The sequence below is a fragment of the Molothrus aeneus genome, chromosome Z, assembly GCF_037042795.1.
Source record: "Molothrus aeneus isolate 106 chromosome Z, BPBGC_Maene_1.0, whole genome shotgun sequence".
In the NCBI taxonomy this organism is placed as follows: domain Eukaryota; kingdom Metazoa; phylum Chordata; class Aves; order Passeriformes; family Icteridae; genus Molothrus; species Molothrus aeneus.
The window spans coordinates 11,231,143-11,256,408 of NC_089680.1; the positions used below are offsets into that span (position 1 = coordinate 11,231,143).

Here is a 25,266-nt window from a genome sequence, read left to right on the forward strand (position 1 = left end):
TTGGCCTTTTTTCAATTATATAATATGTCTTATATATCTTTAATAGTATAAATTACATGTTTTAATTGTCTTTATTTTAACTTTATTCAGAATCCCTAGTACTTTGCATAATCAAGAGTTGATTTTAACATTCAAATGAAAGTACCAGAGTTTTGTCTTCTCATTTTTTCTCCATAGAAACATTATTGTACATTTTAATATATATGCCTGCCGTAGAATTCATACAGTGTACAAACAGAAGCTCGTTCTTAACATGGTAGAGAGTCACTTAAAATGTAAAAGTATAATTTAATTTAATATTAAATTCCTGTTAGTCAATTAAGCTAAATAACTAGAAGAAGGAAAAAATACTACCTCCATATGGCTTACCAGGAAAAATAAATAAAAATCAGTAGTCTCCATGAAGTTGTAAACTTAAAGCAAGTAACCATACAAATATTTGACTCCTCAGGCTTCTTTGGCTTTTTATTTAACCTGTACCACTGTGAGTTTCATATTCAGATTGCTTACTTTTCACAGTGAATATCCCCCAGTCAATTTACAGTTACATGGTGTTATTATTTGTTCAGTGAACTAAAGGCAATGCAAAGAACATAACTTTGTATTACTTGTCATACAGTGTACATTATTAAATTCTTCTTAATCACTGTGTGATCCAGCCTTAACACCAGATTCTAAATAGAGCACTTAAATTTAGGATGATAGCTAATGATTGTGTTACTGTATTGAGATAACTTTTTATAGGAAAGTTCTGTCCAGTTGAGAGGGTATATAAAATAAACAGTCATAATTTAAGAATATATTTTACTGACATGTCCTAACTATTTTAAAAAATCTACCTAGAAATACATATACTGTAATATGGGTAATCTACATACCTGTAGATTACTAGGAGGTAAACAGAATGCACAGTGCTTGCGCATCACGTAACTTAAAATGACAGGTACTTGAATGTTATACTGGCCCCTAAAGAGACAAAAATGGTAAAAAACAATGCATTTTTCATTTATTCTACAGAAAAAATCAAATTACAACAATCATATCTAAGAAAACATTGGTGCCAGGTGTATTTTTACTCCAGTATTACATGGTGTCCATAATTTATGAAGCTGAATAACAACATGTAGCATTCAGGGAAGTTAACATCAGAGTGAGGAGGGCAAAAGAGGTCCCTTCTCTGCTTTCAGCAATGTTATCTTTGCATTTATAAAGCTTATCTCAGTACACAGCAGCAGCAGTTGTAAACAGCAGCAAGAGACATACCTACAGCTTTCCATATATTTTGTGAAAATTGGTTGAGTGCTCTCTCCATGAAGATCTTTAATTCCTGCCTTTTGAATTAAGATTTATTTTGAAGAACAAAATCGAGTCTGAGAGTAACAGACTGGATAAATAGCTTAAATTTATGGGAACTCAGTCATTTGTTTTGGGCAAAAGATGCATTTGCCCTGGACATCAAAGGGAGCAGGATTAGGTTCTAAAGCTTTTACCCTGAAACTTGCAGTTCATTTTCTAGACTACATAGGTGTGGATTTGCCAGGGGAATTCAGGGAGCTCTGCCCTTCTCCACACTGCAACCAGCTTTGTTCATGCAGTGTATGCTCCTTAGTGTGCTACAGTCATGGTTGCATGGCTGCATAGCTCCTCCCATAAAGATTAGGGCTATCCCCACCCCATGACTAAGGCCTGGAACAGAAATAAGGTTTAAAGGCTTTTGCAGTAGTTATCAGGTAATCTGAAATACTTGATTTATCACTTCTCTGGTCATTTCAGGCATAATGACATGAACCCTATGCATACTAAAGTGCTTTTAGGAATATAGTGAACATCCATTCTGCAATAGATTGTTGTGAGTGAGCTTTTGAAGCAGAATACAAGGAACCCCTTGTCTGAATGCAGTCAAAGAATTTGATCTTTCATTTTAAAAAGTGGAATAAAAATATTTTATTTCCCTTAAGGAAAATAAAACCCTGATTTGCCCATGTGTGTTACACACCACCTTCTCTCAATGGTTTAAATTAGTTGTTCTCTTGTGCAGGTAATACAGCACAGTACTCAAGTAATATAGCCATTTCTACAAGTTATTTTAGTTGAGTGGTATTTTAAAGGCATTAAATGGTCTAGTGTTATTCTCATTGAAACATAATCAAATAGGTGTTGTGCCTGACCATAGAACCATAAAAAAACATATTTGGCATTTGAAAATTAAAAATTCAGTGTTCTGTATTTTATTTACATATTAATTCACCAACTAAGAAAAAAATAATTATTTAAATAGATTACTAAAATTACAGAAAGACTCCATCAACATGAGTTGGTAACAATCATAGAAGTAGATTGAAATAGTAGTCCTGAGCTTTGTAATTTTAGAATTACATTTTCCTGGAAATTCATAGATGTATAAGTACACATATATATGCTACGTGAAGTCCAGATAGGTAGTTCCTTAAGTTATATTTTATTTCCAACGTAAATAATTTTCCCCTTTAGTTACAGAGTTGCAATGTATTAAATTAAGTGCAAAGACTTAAGGACACACTTCATTTGCAACGCCAATTATTTACCTTTATTTCGAATTGATAACTTCAAGTTATAAATGCATAAACGATTATAGGATTGGGACCTTTTATATTGACTTGGAACAAAGGTCTGTAATACATCTTTTTCAAAATCCAGTTTACTCTGTCTCTGTTAATATGTGCCATTAGAATAATAGTATTTCCACTACTGAATTACCATGTTTTCCAGTGCCGCCTTCACTTCTGTACTTTTAAACAAAACAAAAAAAATACACTTATAAACCAAACTTTGATTCATCCAAAATTATGAATTTTGTAGTAGTTTAAGCATAAGAGAAGCATTTGAAGTCTATATTAAAGACAGCACAATTCAAAAACTCCTAAGCATTGGAGAGATCAGGTGCACTGGTGTAAGATTTCATCCCTTAGTGCAAATAACATTTATCCAGCGCTGAAAGGGTGTGTTTATATGTCACAGGGTATTTACAGCTGTGTCCAGCTGATTCCTGGAGTCGACAGACAAGGAGTGCTTCCTCTAGAAATGAAAGGATTTTTGTCCAAGTACTGAGCAGCAAACGACATTAAGTGAGTATTAAAAGACATAGTTATTTCATGGCATATAAATGCTTCTTCATTATTATCCTGTGTTATGATTATTCTGTTTTACCTGTAGAGAGGAACACCAGAAAGTCTTTCAGATTAGGACATGCTCTTTCTCCAAACACTCCTTCACAACATACAATTAAAACATTTCCAGTAAATCTAGTGGCGGTGGAGCCTCAGCCTCCAGAGAAGGACATTTCACCTGAACCATCAGTATTTTCCCCGGTGCTGGTGCAAAAAGCCCGTTTTTGAAAGCCACTCCCTTTTCGTATGTCCATCTGGAAATCCCTCGCCCCGGCAATGCTTTGAGCAGCGGGTGTTTCGGTTCCTGCGGCGCGGCCTCTCACATCCACAGAGAAGGCATGAGCGGCGACAGTAACTCCAGCGAGTGTCCCACCTCCAGGGGCTGCCGCCTCTGAGGGTTCTGTTTAAGGCCCTTTCCAGGTCTGCCTCCTGCGAGGCAGCCTTTTGCAGTCCTCCTCCTCGTCCTCTCCACCATGCTTAGGCAGGACAGAAAAATAAACACCAAAACGTGTATTCTTTTTCCAAGAGAATCACAAATCCTCAGCGCAGGCTTAAGCATAAACTTCGGTGTCGTTCCGCGCACCAAAAGGCAGGGAGGAGGGGGAAAATAAAAAAACGGGGGAAAAAAGAGAAGGTCGTGCAGCAGGGAGAGGAGCTACGGAGGGGAAGCTCTGCCGGGAGAGGCGAGGCAAGGGAGCCCCTCCAGCTGCAGCGGCGGAAGCGGCGCTGGTGGAGCCAGGGAGCGATCGGGCAAGGAGGAGGCAGCGGAGGGAAGGGGGAGGTTGCTGGTGTTTGGCGCCGGTGGAGGGAGTCATTCCTGCCGCTGCACTTCCGGTCGGCATTTTGTTCTGAGAGGGAGCGAGAGAGACACACACAGGATCCTTCCCCCTCCTCCTCGCCCTTCTCTCCCTCTGCCCCCCCGCTCGGTACCGACTCACCGTGCCCAGGCCGCCCCTCCCCGCCCTCCTGCGCTCGCACTCTCGGAGGGAGCGGCGGCGGCGGCGGCGGCCCCTTGGCAGCGCTGCCCCTCGGCCACCCTCCGCTCTCCCCGACTCGGAGCGCGGCTCGGAACCGGTTCGGCGCGGCGCGGCCCGACCCGTGTTGATGTTGTGAAGCAGGCTCGGGGGGAAGGGATTTGCCTCGGCCGCACACCCCCCGGCTCTACATGTTCGCTGCACTGAGGAGGAGACGGAAGAGGAGCCAGCCCCCCTCCCGGCCCGGATTATTGTTGTTATATTATCTCCCCTCCTCCTCCTGCTCCGCGGCGGCGGCGGCGGCGGCCCAGCGGCGGCGGCTCCTCTGAGGAGGGAGGGGGGCGGATTTCTCTCCCCCTCTCTCGGATTCTCGTTGGATTCAGACGCCGATTTGCTCAGGTAATCCCCCCTCCTTGTCTCCCCTTCCCCTCCCTGCCCTCTCCAGCAGCGGGCCGGGCCTCTCAGCCCAGCGGCCCAGCACTGCCGGGAGCAGAGGGGATTAGCTGTTATCCGGGGTAGAGGGGAGTAAGTGGCAACCGGAGGTGTTTATTTCGCAGCCCCCCTTCCTGCTCGGTCGGGTTTGGCGGAGGAGGTTGGTTCGTGCCGGGCTGCCGGGAGGCCCAGGCCCGGCGGAGGGCGCAGGCCCGCCGGCCAGCGCCTTTACTCCAGCTCGGGGATTAGAAAGGCGAAGCGGCTGCTCAGTGACAGGCCTCAACCCGAAAAGAGCAGGAGGAGGAGGAGGAAACAATACATTTAGTCGCAAATGTGCACTGATCCTTTTCCATATTTACAACTTCACCTAGGGCAAGGAAGGAGGGTCCCAGAGCAGACAGCCCTCTGAAGTGGGGCAGAAGTGGAGGCATAGGGGAGGAGAGACAATGTAAATACTCAGGAACAAAAATGCCACTTGTCTTTGCTATTACCTTATTCTTCTAAACAAGTGTGTTCTGAACATTCAAAAGTTTAAATGCTTTTGGTTTTATAATTTGCAGTTGTCTCATTTCTAAATAACATTATTTATTAGTATTTTAATGACTTAGTATATTTATAGCATAAAATAGTGCTTGAAGGATGATTGACACAACATGAACACCTGCAGACCCAAGAAATACAGATAGCATAGCATATTGTATCAGGTACTCCACACAATTTTCGTGTCTGTGTCCTGATTACGCTACAGGAATATATGTTAAAGGAAGAAATACCATTTTCTGCTTCTAGCAAACGGAAAACAGGCAAGGGATCGTGTGTAAAGTGCTGTGTTTGTGACATAAGGGACCAAGGTGAAGATGAGATCTTAACCAAAGTACTCGAGAGTCATGTATAAATTTATTTAAGTGAAGTGTGAGGAATGCTTAAAAAGTGTCATCTTTTCTTGTCAGGCTATATCACTTTGAGATCCTGAGGTTGTTATTGGCTGTTTGTGTCCATGATGTTTGAATATGTAATTAGGTGTAATTTTTACAGGTCAACTGTGTTTTGAAAATGACTGTTTATTAGTCTCAGGTCTTTATAAATAAATAGTAGCTGATTTACAATAAAGTAAATCTTGTACTTATAAATGGTGGAGTTGTAAATGTTACTAAAAACTCAGGCACATTTAAACAAACACCCTGTGAACTAATAAAAATGCTTCTACAGAAATTACATAGCTGCAGGAAATTTTAAGATACAAAGTTTTCATCCTTGTAGAGAGGAATTTTGTTAGTGGCAAACGATTGTTGATATTACATAATTTGTTACACTTTCAGCAGGATTTTTAGTTGTTCAGGTAGATTTGCTGTTATAATACGTGGTTACTATATCTAATAGAGTAACTTTCTGATGCATTGTGTTCAGAGTCTTGTAAATGAAACTCTGCTATCGTGCCTCCTGCGTGCCCTGGTACATGTTTAAAAGGATGAAGTTAATATAGCTGTCACGTAGAAGGCGTGTTTTTAATGCTGTAAATCCGTGTAGTAGTCAGTAGCGTGTCCGTGATTTGTATTGGTCAGGGAGCAGTTTGAATTTTAAAAAGCCAGAAGATCCTGCTGAGCCCCAATCCCGGCCTCCCTTCCTCCCACTAATCTCCCATTCCTGTCTTTGTGCTGCCTGGTCCTGTTAGACACTGTTTGCAACAGGGCCTCAGGCCTACGTGCGTGGAGAGGAACCATTTACAGTTCGAAAAAGCAGCTTTTTATTTTTAAACTTTGTGAAATGCAGAGGGAGCCACTAGTCGTCTCTAACTGTCCCCCCCTCGGTATGTAACAGCGGAATTGCTGTTTGCTTTTGCCCCGTAGTGTACGTGGAGACCGAGTGTAACTCTGTTTCGCAGGAAAGAAAGGGCTTTGCAGAAGTAGTTGTAGTTCTTGGGTAGTTTTCATCATCAGGAAGCGACATTACAGCCCTAGCATTTCTTGCGTCTGTGTTTCAGGCAGCTGCCGTTCCAAGAAGAATGTGCTTGTTAAGCTAACAGTAGTGAACTTTTCTGACTGATTTTTCATTTAAGGAGGGTTGCTTTAAATATTCTCGATATGAGCAGGAAATGAGCTACTGTAGTTACACAGTTCCTGTCAAGTTTATCTTGCCACGGTTGTGTGGTTGTGTTTACAGCACCCTTTTTTTTTTTTTTAATTTTTTTTTTTTTTAACCGGAACGGATGCACTTTTCTGAAATGAAGAATAGTTGTATTTATAAAGGGAAATATAAGATGTCTATTTTTATTTGTAATTAGTTTTTTGGGTTTGTTCTTATGAGCTGTATGTGGTTAATCTTGAATTAGTTGCTTGATCAGTTTATATAGTTTTACTGAAATATATAAAGTTGAGATATTTATAAGAGGACTTATTTTTCTTTTGAGTTGCATGTTTTAGCATATTTGAGAGTGTGTGTGTGCATGCATGAAGCAGGCCTGTGGCACTTTGATACTACTTTTTCCCTGATGTTAGGAGCTTCTACTAAGTGTTTATCACAACAGCTAGCTGCCTAAGGACAATGTATTTATTTTATTGATGTTATGGAAATGCAAAATTAATTATTCTCGAGATGTTAGTTTTAACTATTATTTTATCAAAAAGAGAAAAATGCTTCTTTCTACATTTTATTTTGTACTTTTTTCCTGCTTTTTGCATTTTGAATTTACTTCCTCTGCACAAGTTGTTTTTTTCCTCTCAACTTCTTGAACATTTCACCTAAGGTTATTCCAACAAAAATCCCTTCCTGAAATCTTTTGCTGTTGATTAAAGCTGGTTTTATACTTTCTAAAAATCAAAACATAGAAACAGAAATGTCGGTAAAATAATTTTTTTTTTTAAATTTGCAATGTTTAAGTTTTGACTTAGAAGCAACAGACAGATCAGAGAAGCCAAATTATATACCTAAGTCCTTTTGAAAATCATTATTCTACATAAGAGCACAGGTACCCCATGAAACCTTATGCTTGAGACTCCATGTACATAAATGTTCATACAATTCTTCTTGCAGAATCAAGGCCATAGGTAGTAATTTCCTTAGGAGAGAACTTTTTGTTTGCTTGTGTTGTTTTATTAATTTGTTTGTTAGTGATTATTAAGGTAATATAACTTTAATCCTAAATGTTTTGTGTATATAGTCCTCTACAAAATAAATAAACTATATTTTGGAGGACACTAGGTGAAAAATGTGGATTGATTTAAGCTAGGGATCCTATTCCTGCTTTTATATGTTCTGTGGCGACTGGACTTTCATGTCTATTATATTACAAAATGTTTAACTGATTATACCACATTTATATTAATATTTCATAAAAGTTGCACAAGACATATGAAGTTTCTGGATAATTGCTGTAACTAGAGAGAAAAATATGTACTTTTATCCTGAATATCTAGGAAAGAAATCAAGTCTTCAAATTCACAACTTTATAATTTCTAGAAAGTATGTTAGAGGAGCGCATAATATTCATGAATGTGTGTAATTTGGATAACAACCATGGACATACTTATTCAGAAAAACATGAGTAGTTGTAGCTTTAGAATTCATTGACTGGTAGGTGTGAGGTGGGTCTTCAGGTGTTAGGGTGGTTATTTAGTATCACAAAACACTAAGAATATATAACATTTGAAAAAATGGCTATTTCAGTATCATACCACTTATTTTAGATCTTTTTCGTTTGCCTTTATTGGAAGTAATTGAGGTTAGGTTAGCTTCTGATTTTGAAACATCAGCAGTAATTAGAGCACTTAGTTGTAGAGAGATATCTGCAAGGAAATGCTTGAAATTGGTTATACCTGTGTATTGTTGCTAATAACTCTGTACAATAATGATCCCTTTTAATAATAAAAAAGTATTCTTGAAATTAAGAAAACAAGTGTTTAACAATTGCATATATATAACTCATCTACATTTATATTTTTATTTTCTTTGTATTGCAAACATACTTTTTAGTAGCTGATCCTGACCCCCAAAAGGTGTGAAAGAAGTGCTTTACATTGACATGTATGACACCCCATGAGTAAGGAAACTGAGTTTGAGGAGCTTGTGCAGGACCTGTGATTTGTGTTTCACTTCCTGCCCCTACTGTTAGCTATAGAAAATCTCCCCAGCAAAAGGAAGGGAAGAAAGGATTTTGGTCCATCTGTATGTGGAAACTAAAAGGGATTCCAGTCAGATTGAATATGGTTGTTAATACTGTATTTTAAGGTGATTACTTGGTCTGCACAAATAACTTCAAAAGAATGTAAATATCCAAGACCAGTTTTCATGTTGAAGTCATAAAAAATTCTAGAAAAAGTTAATTTTGTGGCCTTTAGAATTTGTATAGTTTTAAGTGTAAGTAATCAGAGATCTCAGATTCTTTTTATATGAGTAGATAATTAAATTTTTCATTTTGTTGCTGTGGTTTGATTTGAAGCGCTCTGGTTTTTGTAGCAGTGTGTATGTGTAGACATGCAATGCATTTTAGAGGAACAGTGTCAGAAAACCCTAGGCTGCAAAATAAGGGAGTCCTATAAGGAAACAGCAAAGTGAGGAGCTGGGCCTTTAACTGCACCACAGTATTCAACCCTTCCCTTGCAGCCCCAGTTCAGTGCCTCATCCAGTGCATGTGAAATGCCAGCTGACCACTCCTATAACCTAGTTTATATACTTATCATTCAGTGTGTAGCCTGTTGCCTTATTACCTGCTGTGTACATCCCAGTCTTTCAGGAAGGCTGAAGTGTTTTCATATTTTAATTTGTAGAGTTATCTCAAAACAAGGCGCAGACTTCAGAGAGCTTTGTTTTTGCACATCTCTAAAAGATTTCTTCAATTTTATAGATGAAAGACTGAAATGGAATCAAAATAGTGAATTTTAAAAGCTTATAAATCTTATCTATTGTGACATGCTTTACTCTTCAGATTTTTAAAATTACTTTACAGCACTTAGGAAGTTCATAACATTGTTTTTGTTGGCCTTATTTGTGGTCATGTATGTTCTGCACTTCAACTTGTTAGGCTCCTCCAGAAACCCTAAGTATAGAATGGTTTTTCACTGGAGGCCTTAAATATCTATTAAATTTCAACTCTTTTGATCATGCCAACAGTTGGAAAAAAACAGACTGCCTGTCCTGAGAACCTAAAAAAGAATCACCCTCTATCTCTTAAAGTGTATTGGGGAGAAGAGAGAACAGGGTAGATCATTAACTCAAATAGCGCAGTAATTAACTGTTGTGGCTACAATATTGAACACAGAGATACAAAATGTTACTGTTACTCTCTAGGATTGCTACTTCCTGTTGGAAGGTATCCTAAGCATGGGGTTGGGATTCTTGGGGATAAAGCTGTGGCTCTTGGCCTGATAATTGTTGGACTTGATGAGAGTGCTTGAGAGCCCACCTCTACACCCAGTGGTCAGACGACTGTGATGTCAGTCAGTTGTCAGGCTAAGACAACTAAGACTGTTAGTGAAGCAAGGCTGTTCTGAGGTGTAGTAAGTGCCTTCCTAGCCAGAAGATTGCTTCGGGGATATAGGAAGTCCAGCCCCAAGTGTGTAATTGTATCAGGCACAAAAGTTCTTGAACTTTTTTCTTCCCCTTTGGCTTTTTGTATCATGCTTAAAGCGTGGCTCAGGGACTCTGAGTACATTATGGAACAGGCAGACTAAGTAGCCCTTTAGTCTTATTAACTTATTTCCTTTCTGTCTTGTGCAGATTTTCTGTGAGAGTACATTTGTGGAGGCTTTTTGTTAGTTTGTTTTGTTTTTCTGCTTTTGGTTTTGATTGTTTTTAAGAAGAGTTGTTTTTCATAAAAGTCAGTTTTCGGCAAAAGATGTCTTGAATGTGAAACTTCTCGGTGAACTGGTTTTATTAACTGTGTTTTATTCAAATTCCTTAGTAGGGAAGTGTCATGTTCCACATAAGGCACCTCCTTTTACTTTTTATATGATCATCTAATCAATGAGTATCACAATGCACAAGGAGCTAAAATATAGGTACAAGCAACCATAACGCTAACATTTCTTAATACTTCTATGCTTGTTTTTGTAGTACTAACCTTTTTTCTCCCTTTTTTTTCCCTCAAGCTCACTGAATAACAAACATATGTCTGTGCTAATGCAATCTCTATCTCTCATGTTTGAACTTAAGTCTTTCCTCTGTGTTGACCTCCGAAAGGATGAGGTTGCAAATACTCCATCTCTGAAATTTTGTTTTCAAGTCTTATGACTTAATATGACTGTCTGCATTTCTTTCATGTTATTTTCCATTCAGATGTGTTGCTTTCTCTTTTTCTTCAGATATGTTTTCTGGCTATTGAGAATAGCAGGAAGAATTTGGAGGGCCCTCACCAGATGATATGTACAGCAGCTGACTTAAAAAAATTGCTATAGAAAAAATAATCTAGAACCTATGGGGTTCTTATGATTATTTTTTAGGTTCTCATGACACTTTTTGTAGTGTAAAAGAATTCTTTACACACTTTTTGTAGTGTAAAAGCTGAACAAGTTTTGATGAGATTCTAATGAGACTGTGGGGAGAACTTACGGGGAGTTCTATGTGAAGATCTAAAATCTTTGATTTTTTTAAACTTTGTAATGTTTTTTTTCTGAAGGAAAAATTTTAAATCTGCTTGGTGATGTGTTTGTTAAGTTTCTACTTAAAACTAAGGTGATGTAATTGCTTTTTACTGTGTGAATGCTATATTTCCTTTTTTTTCCTTTCTTTTGAATTAATGGAAAATGGATTTTTTTCTACTAACATGCCTGGTAGTGGTTGTCTCTTCCTGGCAGTTTCTTTTAAAAACTCATGTTGAGGCATAACCTGTAACATAGCACAATTTCATTTATCCTTTTAAAATTTGGCAGTCAAGGATTTGAAGCATTGCTTAACAGAGTTACTAACTGACTTTAAGAATGCATGTTACTCCTTGCATGTAGGTAGGACTGGTTCTCTGTTTCCTGATTACTGATGTACTATTTAAAGGCAATGATTTTACTTCTGACTTTGATAAACTTCAGTCATTTGGGCCAAAATCTTCTATGTTGAGTGAATGCCCTTTATTGACTTCTTATGTGAATAATGTTCAAAGTGAACATGGTACACTGGCTTCTAAGGATTGTGATGGAAGAAAAAATACTTTTAAATTATTCCTGACCTCTTTTTCAAGCTGTTCTTTGGGAAAAGGAGTTTAGAATTTCAGTGTGAAATAACTTTTTACATAAGGATGTAAATTTAGTTGCTATTTGAAAAGCTTTCAAAAAATTGGGCAAATTATTAGTGTCTAAAAAATTAACTGACTTCTCTGATTGTAGGTGCTATTGTTGAAAAACTTTGTGTGCACAACAGAGCTTTCCTAAAAAGTTCTAAGCAGTGAGATAGATGTACAAACTCTTAGTTTTATGGTTTCCATTCTCTGCTTATTCACAATGCAGATTAATATAAGTGTGTAAAAGAAACGAAGAGAAATTGCAGATGGATGGAAGGATGAGCATATGGAGAAGGAGAGCAGTGGACTGGACCTGGACTTAGATGGATGGGGAGGAAATGGAGTTTGAAGGGTAGGAATTGGGAGAAGGTAGGAGCTTTGAAGTTCTTAAGGAGCAGAGCTTTAAGATGATCAGCACATCTGCTATAAAGACAGTCTGAGAGAATTGGGAATGTCTGAAGAAAAGAAGGCTCTGGGGAGAGACTTCATAGCACTTCTCAGTATCTAAGTGGGGCATTTCACAAAAGCTGGAGAGGGATCTTTTACAAGGGCACAAAGTGCTGGGACAGCAGGGAATAGCTTTCAGACAACAGAGGGAAGGTTTAGATTAGGTTTTAGGAAGGCATTTCTTACTTTGAGAGTGGTGAGACAATGTGTTGCCCAGAGAAATTGTAGCTGCCCCATCCCTAGAAGTGTTCAAGGCCAGGTTGGATGGAGTTAGTGGAAGCTGTACTTGCCCATGGCAGGGAGGATGACCGTTAAGGTTCCTTCCAAGCCAGATTCATTCTGTTGTTCTGTGAAATAATGACTGAACTGTAGTGGCTGGACAAAGGAGCTGGTGGGGCAGATACAAGTGGCCTTAAGGAAGATAAAGGAAGACATGTTATGAAACAACCTTATCAAGAAGCAAAGGCAAAAAGATACTGTGGATTTGCTTGTACATTCAAGGAAAGCATTTCAGGGATGAGAACGGATGGGAAGTGTGTTCTGAGAGAGGCCAGAGAAGGGAAGGAGAAGAAATTGCCTGAGAAGCCAGAAGAACAAAACAAGGATTGGCTGGGCAAAGAAGCATTATTTCACACAGAGGAATTCATTGTTTGAGTTGTCTTTTTTTTTTTTTTCCCTGAACTTAGAAAATTACTTAGGAAAAAAAAAAGCTCAGAAATTTAGACTACTTCTTTTAAGAGCTAATTATAGGAGATTCTGTAGTTCAGATTACCTCTATAGGTATGTGTGCCACCTTTCTGAATGCATTGTGGTATTCTTAAATCTGTAATCCCTTTTTTGCTGACAACAGGATGTCTATTTCAGTGATTGTGTAAAATAAGTTGAATTGTGTTTTTTAATTTTTTTTTTTTTACATACAACAGGTTTTTTCCTCCAAGTATTTGCCTTAGATATTGTTGATTCTGCCTTGGAGAAAGGGATAAACTAGAGATTGCTTTCAGTCCTGTCTTTTATGATTAAACATTTTGATTCTCTTTGGTGTTCAGTGTGTAGCCTTTTGCCTGAATTGTTTTGTATCATGAAACCCTGCTCCAGAGACAGAAGTCTTAATTTCATCATAGGCTTTTCTGTGGTCTCTACTGGAATATTGTAATTCCACAATTAAGCTCCTCAAATGCTTATTTTTAAAATGTTTTTGAGAGTAGTATGTAATCACATAAGTTGAGTACTGAGATGAAAAAGTTGATCTTCATTATCTTGGAAGTCTAACTGGAACAAGTGTAGAACCTTAATTTTAAATTAACTGGCTTTTTTGGGTTTTTTTGTATCATGATTTATATGGTAATAGTAGAACAGATTTTGTTAATTTTGGTTACAAATATGACTAATCAGTGCTTGTTCAAATTAGGCTTTGGAGCCTGCAGGATAAAAGGAACACAGAAATATTTGCCATTGGTAATAAAAATAGAATGAGATTCCCAAGAGTGGTGTTTTTCTGTTTCCTGCTATCTGATCTGAAGCCTCTTTCCCTTCATATTTGCTTTGTTTGGACTTGAAGTGTCGTGTGTACAACAGACCTTACAGTCTTACGAATAGACTCTGATTCATTTCCAGAGCAGATCCCTCCCGTAAGCTGGAGGAAGATTGGGCCTAGGGATGGCAGAGAAGTGTCACACAATTACATAAAATCCAAGGACCATGTCAGAATTCTTGGAGGCAAAGGACATTTAACTCTTGATTGACATTGCAAAGACTTTCAACCTGGGGGTGGGGGATTTCCTGTAAAAGTCTAGAAACTTTTGAGTCAATACTCAGAAAAAGTAATGTTTTAGTATTTGTTGATATCAACTTTTCAGTGCTGAATGCTCTGCTTTAGAGGATGTCATGCTTCTAACATTTTTAATAGTAAGAGTTTTAACATACAGCAATGCATTTAGTGTGATGCATTTCTAAGCACTGTCTTGTAAAATAGCTGTTAGAGTGCAATAAGTGAAATTTACAATCTTGATTTCTACTGCTATTGAAAAGGTCACCCCTTGAATGCCAGTCAAGATGTGAAAGATGCAAAATGGTTGGTTAGTTGATAGAAAACACTGAAGAGATTTTTGCATCCTGGAGTTCAGTTTGAATCACTTTATTTGAAAATCATATTCTCTCCTTCTGGTTTTTGCCCTGTTCTAATTCATTTTCTTTGCACTGTGATGTGGTGGTCCTTCAGCAGCAGGAGAAGGGAATGGTCACCTCCCCATAAAATAAAAAGCCAGTCAAAGGCACTAAGAGATAGTGACAAATGCATGTTTGAATGTCCTGCTACTGAGGAGGATTTCAGAATCTGTCAGATACCTCAAGCAAGTGTTCAATGTCTGTCCTCCTGAGATTTTAAATGAAGTGTTGGAGGCAGTGGCTAGTACACAGTGCCAAGTAATCCATTTTCTATGGATTAGGTTATGTTAGGTTAGGTATGTTCAAAGCATGTTTTTGACTGGACTTTCTTACTCTGAAGGTCTTGCCCAGACGTACGGGTAAAACAGGTGTTGAGCTGCTTGGTACTGACATATGCTGAAGCAAGGTTGTAGGTGAGCTTTTCTGGTGATAATTTAGGTGACTAATGGCTTAGAGAGTTGTAGGAACACACTGTGCACTCCAGAGTCACTATTATAAAAGGTTATTTAGAGTTATGACTCTGCATATTTACTCACTGGAGTAATTCCCTCTGGCATTCTATCTAGCATGATGTAAAATTTAGTCATGTTATTTGCAAAAATAAGTAATTTATTTTTTACCATGGAAAATATAATTAAAATATTTGAGGAATTGAAATAAAAATGGAATGGTGTAAAGACTGTTTTGTCTGTAATTCACTAAATATCATTACATGAACAAGCCATCATACTACTGGAAAGTAAACATTCTCAGTTTTCACATATGAACAAGCCATCATACTACTGGAAAGTAAATAAACATTCTCAGTTTTCACATCATACTATAATTTTAGCCCGCAACCTGGAGAAAGAATAATGAGAACCATTTATTTAATTTTGTGGTGTATTAAATGCTTGCCTTGAACTAGTAGACTTTAGAATAGGAATTCCCTCTCTTTTTTTTTGTAAATGTTTGTGTTTATTCCTGACAAATCTTTTTCCTAGACTCAAAGTAGCCATATCATGTCATGGAATTAAGCAAATTCCTAATCATGTCTTGATAAACAATTAGTCATTGAAGTCTCATAAAAAGCTCTCTAGGTGGACTTCTGAGAATTCAACACAAGTCCTGAAAATCTGAAGTTATTACAAGCTCATCTAGAGTGAATGTTCAATTGTGTATATGTAGCATGTGGCAATTGCACCATAACTTGGGTTAATTTAAACCTGTTTCATTGCTGGCTAAGGAAGGTTGGATTAATTTGCATTTTTCATGGCATTATGTACAATTATTGAAAGTCAGCTGATGCATAGTTAACTAGACAGTGTAATCTACTTGGACTAATCAGCTTGCTCAAGTGTGGCTGTCACTCTGTGTAGCCCTATGTAAAATTTGGGTAAGAACAGTATTTGCCTGAAACAAAAATATTTAAGGTCTACTACCTGCCCCTACTAACTGATACAGGTGTAAATTGGAGCAAGTGTTTTAGGAAGGACGAATAAAATGGATGAAATCCTCATTGTAAAGTACACAAATTTTGTAATTCTGATAGAAGATGTCATAAAGCTTGTTATAGATATAGCAGATAATTATTTTAAACAAGAACAGAAATATTGGTTTTATGATGATGCTTAAGTACTTATGCTATTTTCTAATAAATCAAACAAAAGTTAGAAAATTTACATACTTTAGTTTTAAGGGTGATGCTATAGAAACAGCATCAGTTACCAAAGACATTAAACGTGCTGTGCAGAACTTGGAAGTTTTATTTTCAAAATGACAGTTACCTTGATAGGAAGAATTTAGTTTAGTTTCTTGTGCATGATTATGATTTATAAACATTCTGTAAATCAACTTACATGCAGGTTCATTCATAGTGCTTTAAAATTATACTTTTGTGAATGGATTACTTTCAGTAATCCGTGGTTTACACAGATGTGATTACTAGAAATTGATATCAACATATTTGCTTCCTTAAATAAGAAGTAACAAGAACCTTAATGTTAGGGTATTCACATACAATAGCAAATTTATTTTATTAACTCAGTTATTATAGTAGTAAATAGTGGGTGCACATCAGACAAAATAGCTCCTTTTTTCTTTAGATAAGACATGATAATTCTTAGGCTAGATTTGCCCATTAAGGGTAACAATAGCCTTGTGATCCTGTTGTAGTTACTTACTATTGTTCTGTGGTTAATTAATTTCTTTCATAATCATTGTTAATTGTTTTATGAATCTTTGTAAGTTAAAGATGTTTGTATTTTGGGGGAATGAAGGGGGAGTGGATTGTGGTCTGGAGTCCTAATTGATGAAATGTAGTGATGGGCTCCCAGTTATGATTGTTTTGCAGTAACTCTCTGAACTCTGAACATAGTTTAATAAATTCAGCACTAATTTAGCTTACTAACACACTTATCAGTGGTGTGTTAATTAGCATCAGATAACTTGAAAGATTTTTTTTTTTAATAGAAACACCTGTGTAAAATACTTTCATATTTGTGAGGGTAATAACTCAGATACTTGTCCACTGAAAAAGTGAAGAGTTGTCTTTGAGAATTTACCTTAAAATCTTTTAGAAATAAGAAGTACCTACTTGACAGTTAGTGTCTTAGAAAATGTAGAAGAGAATGTTTGTTATGAGTAAACAGTAGGAATAATTAGCAGTGGGGGGAGCTCAAGTTCCTTGTAATATGAACCTGGAAGACACAAATGTAAGTGAATGTTGGATTATGTGAAATAGGGGTTCAGTACTATACAGAATACTACTGTCAGGATAAATCTATGTCTTCAACACTAGTATTTCTTGTGTGCCAAAACATGCAGACAATAATCTCAAACATTTGGCCTGGGAAGGCCACTTGTGAGATTCTGCAGGCTCTAATTTATGGTCTCCCATGGCAACTCATGAAGAGAAAAAAGGATTGTGAATTAAGATGTGTCCCACAATCATATCCTGTGAGTTTAATGTAAAGAGTTTATTTTTTTCTGGATATAAACAACCTGTTTACACAGGAACAGATCTTTACCTTGCTGCTAAGGTGTCCTACTCTTTGTTGTATGTTTAATCACAGAGATTGGTAAATTAGCAATTATTCTCTTTGAAAACAGGACAAATACTCAGTATTTTCATGGCCTGGACAAGTGGCTACCAGTGGTTAGTGTGCCTGCCTGTATAGGTGCCTTGGCATCCAAAATAAGGATGAAAGACTATTAGCTAGTCCTTAATCCTACTTTAGTGTGTGTATATGTCAGTCTTGATGCAAATCTAAGGTATTTGAGGCCTGATCTGTTTGAGATGCTTCTGGTTTCTCTTCAGATGACATGTGAGTGAAATTAGAAGGGTGCAATCCTTAATTTTTGATGCTTTTGAATTGTTAGAATATCCCCAAAAATCTGTGTAGTTTCTATGTCCCCTTTGTGCTAAAATAACTTTCAGTTTGGAAGAAAAAGCAAATAGATTCTGGCAAAGCTGCAGAGAATTGAGAAGAAACTCCAAATGAGCTTGTGACTTGAGAAATAATGTTAATGTTTCACAGCAGAAAGATTGAGCTATCATTCTAAAAGGTGCACATTATCAGCTTCATCTCAGAAAAGACTGCAAAGATCAGCTTTAGTCTTCCCTCGAAGATACTGCCTTAAAAATATATATTACTAGCCGTGCTGTTGTTTATATCTTACTCTGTATGTATTTATTAGCATCAGTGATTTATGATTGGCAAACAGCTGTAACTGTACTTATAAGACAGTGAGCTGAAAATCATTGTACACTCATTTGAAGATAGTCTAAAATGTTTAGTTTTAATGTAAATAGAAGATACAATGATATAATTGAATTTTTTGAGGAGTTCATAGTTTTTTTCAAGATAGGTAAAATTTAGCTCAATTGATTAGGGCATACTGATAATAACACCAAGAATGGGGATTTGATCCCCATGTGGACCATTTATTTATGAGTTGAATTATAATCCTTGTGGGTCTTCCAACTCAGAATATTCTGTGATGCTTTCTGTGTGCTAAATACCTCTGTTTTAAAATCCACTCCCTTCCTAGAAAAGGGGAACATGTAATTGCAAATTATTCTAGTTCAACAGGTTATGAAAATAAAGCGCTCAGTATCCAATTGTGTGACTTCTATTAAAAAATTAAGCATGACTCACTAATCTAGTCTTCACTTTATTCATTCATTTGATTATCTGCATGGTCAGTTATGATTATCCTTGTATTTGTAGTGTATGGGCCATGGTTCACCTTTACCTTAGCAACAGCTGGGTCAATAGTGGTGTCTGAATTCTAGTCAAAAGTTTTGTATAAAAGCCTCAGTGAAATTGAGAGCTGTAATTAGGCTTCTCTTGCACAGTAGTGAGGTTCAAACCTTTAAGAAGAGATGGTTGTCATTTAGAATCAAGTACCTGGAGAATAATCATCTTTTATGTTCTTCTACAAAAAAGTGTGGATTTTTGTGGTGTGGCCCTGTGAGGTGTAGTGGAACCTTCATGAAGGACTTCTATGCCTTCCCTATATGCCCACAACACAGTCAGCTGTGCAGCCCGGAACTTGGAACTGTGTCCCTGGCCTAAGACATACTTCTTTTATGTTAGCTCATCAGTTTAGAATTTAGAGATTTAGATACAGGATGCACATGGATTTTTATTTAATCAATTAAATGGTATCTGCAGCTCATACAAATAAAGATCACAAATGGGAAAATGCAAATTTTTCAGTTTTGGTCATTAGTTGATGACCAACTTTCTCATATTGGAAGGTATGACTTATTTATATAAATATGGAAAAAATAGTTGCTGTATATGAATGAGTAGAGAAGCATTTGCAGTGCATTTATCCTCTCTCAGGTTTTACCAGTCCTTTTTTTGAACAAGTATTGCTAAGAGCACTATTTTCTTTCACGTATTAATGGGGTTTTGGCATGTTTTTTATTTGCCAGCTTCATTGACTCCTTGCTTCTGTAAGTGAGAGCTTGTACATGTCACATAATTAGAATATACTTTCTGGAAAGGCCATGTAAATACTTTAGTTAGTGAAGTTGAAAACAGACGTAGCTAAACATAAATTAAGCTGCTCTTACACTGAGACTTCCATTTCTGGATTTCTATGATGTCTCTGATTAGTTTAAATGTCTACTTTTCAGAAAAGTCTAGTCATTTTTCATTAGTAAGGGCTTGCCAACCTCTGTCTTTTCCCTCACTCCCCCATAATTTTGCAATTGGCTATTTAATCACTAACTCTTGTAAGCCAGTGAAGAAGCCACATCATGCAAGGGAGTCCAGTGAAATAAAAATCTTTCTTGTCCTGTTTCTTTGGAGCATTGACAGAAGATATTGGTTGAGTGAATTGTGAATGAGGCTGGAGCTTTGCAAGTATGTGATGTGAACTAGATGGTTCCTTTCTCGCCTTGCAAAATACAGAGGGATGTGTTTTGATGTCAGTGAGTTGGGTAGGTTTGTGGGAGAAAACTTGATTTCTGAGGGAGCATTTGTTGTTGATTTGCAATGACTTTCATTGTTTGTTTTGTGGTATTGCAGTGCTTGATTATTTATAAATGATTTGGGAATACTTACTTTCAAAATATGTTGCTACACTAGATCCTGAGAAACGTTTTGGCTGACTGGAAGATATTAACAATTTACACATTTCAATATAACAGAACAGATAATTCTGCCAGGATCTTTTATTTTCTTGGCTTTTGGGGTAAGATGGATTAACATGTATGAATGTGTTTTCTTGTTTTGTTACATATATTAAGTTTTAGCAGTTATATGATCTAGTGAGGACTTTCTCTGTACGAAGTGTACAGTTTTTGATGATACTTTTCTCCAAAGCAAAACAGAAACAGTATATGGCATCTCTGGTTTTTGGAAATCTTACATTAGTAAAAATCCTTAATTTGACTTTTTAAAACAACATAGTGATATTTGTGGGGGAAATTCAAATCAAAGTGTACTAGAGTTGCAATTGTAGGATGTATTTAAAGTGTTTATTTCAGAAATAATGTAATGTTATAAAGTTGAAACAACTAAGTTCTGTTATTTTAAATTAAAGTTGATTTAAATGGACATCTTTTCTAAGATGTGTCCACTTTGACATATGACAGTGTTCAGTGAAGCAGTCTAATTAAAAAAATTCTCGTTGAGTTTCATGGATAGGTGGGAAGAGCATAAATATTTTCTCTCTAGCCACTAAAGGTGAGACAAGTAGGATTTTCACCAGTGTCTCCCCCCTGTACTGTATTTATAGCAATCTCATACGCTGTAATGATATCTGAATAATGTCCTAAAACTTCTGGCCATTAAATTGTTTCTGTTTCTGTACATGTATAAGTTAGTAGCTGTAAGATATCTTCCAGTCTTGTATGCTTCTTGCTTTTCCAGTTATTTTCTAGATCCTATTATGGTCCATTTTAGAAAGCCTTAGACAACTTTGATCTCATGGATTATCTAAAATTTTTATAAATAGGCAGGTTCATGAAGATATTGCAGAAGATGCCAAGGACTTCAGAAGAAGATTCAGTTGCCTTGGCACAAGCATGATTTTTTTTTTTATTTTTTTTTGGCCAGATATGTTTTTGGAAAACACAAGACACAGAGAATTAAGGTGGTCTTAAGTCCATGGTTCAGTTTGATGTCTCTCATCCATAACACTGCCTACGATATTTTTTTTTGGTCAGGTTCATATGACAGGACAATTGTAATATGAGCATCTGTCGTTTTTCTAAGCTAAATAAAAGTACTCTAGATGTTTATATTAAGACCAGCTAGGTAAGCTATGGTAATCAATGAAGTTTAGTTGAATTTACCAATTTCCTGTACTATAAAATTGGTGGTTTAATTATACAAGTTTGACAGCATAGTACTAGGGAAGCATAAAGACAATAAATCCAAGCCTTAATGGATGATGTGAAATAAAATCTCTTTTCAGATCAAGGAAGTTTATTAGGAGTGACCATGCTAAGTCAGTGCACATCCTCTTCTAAATTATAGAATAGGTACTTCGTTTATCTGAAGAGCAATACTTTTTCCACAATAGGTAGTGCAGAAGCTTTGCAATTACTGAGATTAAATGAGTCTGTTAAACTAGTTGATTCAGAGCTGTTGAGTTTCGGTGAGAAATAGCTGGTGTGTATAGCTATGATCTTCTGACTGTCCAAAACTGGAAAAGTAAGGAAAAGCTTTTACTCAAAACTAATGAATGAAACCTCTTTATCAAGTTTTATTTACTTTTTGTGGTAAGAGCCTCCTTAACACTGCAATTTAATTTGAATCTGTGAAAAGGACAGTTTTTCAAAAGATGAAATATCTGTGGTAATACTGTTGCATGCAGTCATTACATATTGACTGAAGAGCTCTTTCTGGATTTTATCTTTCCCTTCCCATGTTTTTGTTTGAGGTGGCAAGTACAGTTTTGCGTTAGTTTTAAATCATATTACCAAATAGATTGTCATATGCAGGAGTTTAACTGTGAAAAACGCTAATGAAATCTGCAATCCTCTAATAATTTTCTAGTTTTACAGTGGTTCTTCTCTTAGACATAATTTTGATATTGCTTGTCCAGCTACCCTTGTAACTACAGCCTTAATTTACTGAAACTAAAAAAGTGTTTAATTTAGGTAGTGTTACTGGAAAATGTTACTGGTTAGAAATTTTTATGATTGGCTTGATATCATTAACCTTGCTTGCATTATATATATGACTGTGTTTCTGTTTACAATACAAAGAGAACTAACAAATGTATGGTTTGAAAACTGGTTTGAGTACCAGGCAGAAAAAATCCCAGGCAGTCAAACTGTGACTCTTAACAAAAAATGTATTGATTCCTAAAAAACAGCCTTTCAGAATATTTGATTATTTCACTATGATGATGTCAGTTGCCTTTCAGTCTGTTTTCTGAAACAATGGGGGACATGCATTACTGTGTTGGAAATCACTTTATTATTTTTCATAAGGATTTGTCTATCCAACTGAATGTACTAAACCAGTGAGAGACAAACTACGAGACCATATGTCAGTATTAGTGGTAATCACTCTTCCCGGTACTTGAAATTGTCTCTGAATCTAATTTCTCAGCTTTTCAAGTTCTTAGCTTGAAGAGTGTGCAAAACACAGTAGAATTATGTAGAAAGTGGTATGCCTTAAAAAGGGGAAAAAAAACCTTTTTAAAAGATTTGCAGCTTTTAAATTTTCCATACCTTCAGCAAAGTCTTCCTGGCTAGTTAGGTGTCATACCCAGCTTCACAGAACTATTTTGGTTGGAAAAGACCTCCTAGATGGAGACCAATTGTAGATCATCAAGTGCAGCCATTCCATAGCTTACACAGCTTGTGCCTTTTGACACTTTAAATTGTGTGAATGATTAACTGTTACTTAAATTATTAAGAACAAAAAATTGTTAAGAAACACTTTTTCTAACTACTGCTTGAGAGATCTTGGTTGAATTGTAGCAGAAATATTGTCAGTAAGAAAATTTTTTTAAGTTAACCACTAGAATAGCAATACACTGTGTTGACATGCAAACTGTTTTTTTAAAGAATGTGTTGCTGTATTTTGTTAGTTAGGCCTTGCCTTAATCATATATTTTGCATTTGACTCTGGATTTTCTGTGTGCTAAGTAGGTCTCACTGAATTCCTGTGTAAGGTTGTATCTTTTAAAAAGTCTTATGTTAAGGGCTGAAGATAACTGCATGCATTAGTACATGCCCCTCTCCCTGTTCACCACATCTTCTATTAATCAGGCATGTCTGCCTACCACCCTTTAAAACTCAAGACAACTTTACAGGCCACTGAATATATCTGTAGGATCCATAAATATTCCTGAGAAATATTTCTATCAAAGCCCAGGCTGTACTTGCCCCTTCACTGAAGTATTACTTAATTTCTAGTATTTACTAGTGCTGTTGTTTGTGAGTCATGAATCATCTTGGGTCATTAAGCTTTTTGAAGAATATTACTTGACAGTATTGGCATTGGTGCCAAAATATTCCTGAGGTTTTATATTATGTTATGCTTTAGAAGGCTTGTATGCTTAATTTGGAGTTTTGAGGTCAGTCTGTCCACAGAATATAATTCAAGTTAGAAAAGAGCTTGCCCTTAATATCTGAATTAAGAACCTATATAAAATTAGCCATTTTCAGTGAACAATGAGGATTAAATTGAAAGTATGTCATATATTCTTCTTCAAAACCTTGCATGATGGGTTAATACCTACATATATATACAGAAGTTCCACTGTGAATTGTTTTCAGTCAGTTTATTCAATAGACCAAAACTAACTTCAAATTTACTCTTAGGGTTTACTTGGCAAGTGAAATATCAGCTGGAGTTTGACTTTGGTTCTTCAGAGGGCAGCATGGGTAATCCTTCTACAGTATAAAAATAGAAACCAAGATAATTTTGCTGACTTTCCAGTCTGCAGTAGTAGTAACTTGGTGAAGTCTTAGGTGTTTTTCTGTAAAGTAGTACCAGTGAAAATGGCCAGAGGCTGCAAAGGTTGTGATGCTGCTGTGCTGCAGTGTAAGGTGAAGTTTCATGGATTCTGCCAAACAATATTATAGAAATTCTTCAATGACCTAGGTGTATTTTAGTGACCGTATGTGTTCATTTTATGGTGATTATAGTATGTGGCTTTATTATAGGTATATAAATTTATATATTGTCAGGTATGTGGGGACAGTCAGGGTGTTTGACAGTTACTGAACATTGGGATATGAGTATTTGAAGTGACCAATTTCCCAATATGGACCAAGTTTCAATAAGATGGTAGAAACAGATGAAATAGAAATTACCTGCTTTGGATCACTGGATAGTCTCTGGAGTAGCTGAAGGTGAGAGGCCTTTCATCAGAGTAATTTTCAGCATTGATTATAAAGTTACCATGACCTTTCTCTCTTTGTGTGGGTTTCATTTCTTTACCTGGTGGGGGTTGTTTAGTTTTGGTTTTCTTTGTAATTTTTCCCCTATATATCTGGGTTCAGGTGTACATCTCAGGTTTAAATTTAAGAATTTGGAAATACAGATAAATAGGACAGAATTCCCTCTAGCTGTGCTCTCAAACATTATATTGTTTTCTCACCACTACTTCCACTGACACTGACATTGATGATATTGCTGGTGTCCTGTCTTGAGAGGGAGCAAAAGGAGGAGGATTAATCCTAGTTTCTATTGGTGTTTATGTAGTAAATATTTCTCTTTATCTTTTCATGAAGCAGTGGGACAGCATGGAAGGAAACCTGGCTAGTGAATAGAACTGAGAGAAAAGGAAAGCAGTAAGTAGTAAAATAGCTGAATTTGAGAAATGTTTTTGTAAAACAACATTTTGAAGAGTTGCTGGTTACTACAGTAGCAGGAAAGGAGGTATATTTGCTTTTATCTTTAGAGTTTGGAAATATACAGAAAAATGCAAAGGGGGGTAAGGAAATAGTTAGCACCTTTCTGCTGTTTCTCAATCCAGCTCCTAATCGCATTAGAAAATTAATTAAAAAATTAGAAATTTCTTGAGTACCCCCTTTCAGGATAAGATTAGGTCATCTCATTCTTACCCCCCTGTTTATGTACTATATTGTACTTTCTCATTGAAATGAATAATGAATTGCAGACAGTGCTGTGAGAGCAGTAGCTTTTAGTGGCAGTCAGTTCAGCTGTTACATGGAACTTTATCCTGTGCTTTGTGTCAGCGCCTTTAGTGCTACTACTTTCACTCAGCATCTCCCATTCTCAGGTTGTCCTGCATTTATTGTTTTGTATTTTAAATGCTATTTACTCTTCCTGTTTCTTGATGTGTTAATTTACAGAAGGCTATGGGACTAACTTTTGTCAACCGATAATGTTATTTTGTGCTCCATTTCTTTGCTTTTGTACACGATATAGTAAATTGTTAAAATTCTTTTAGATTGTGAACAGTTTAAATTTTA

The 25,266-nt window shown here is 36.7% G+C and overlaps 1 protein-coding gene across 1 annotated transcript in view; it reads left to right on the forward strand.

Moving 5' to 3' along the window:
• Window positions 1-4,285: 4,285 nt before the first annotated feature.
• Window positions 4,286-25,266, forward strand: part of NIPBL (NIPBL cohesin loading factor) — a 147,214-nt gene continuing 126,233 nt past the window's right edge. Inside the window, exon 1 of the mRNA XM_066568764.1 lies at window positions 4,286-4,519. The gene's annotated coding sequence lies outside the window, so the exon portion shown is untranslated. The remainder of the gene's footprint in view (window positions 4,520-25,266) is intronic.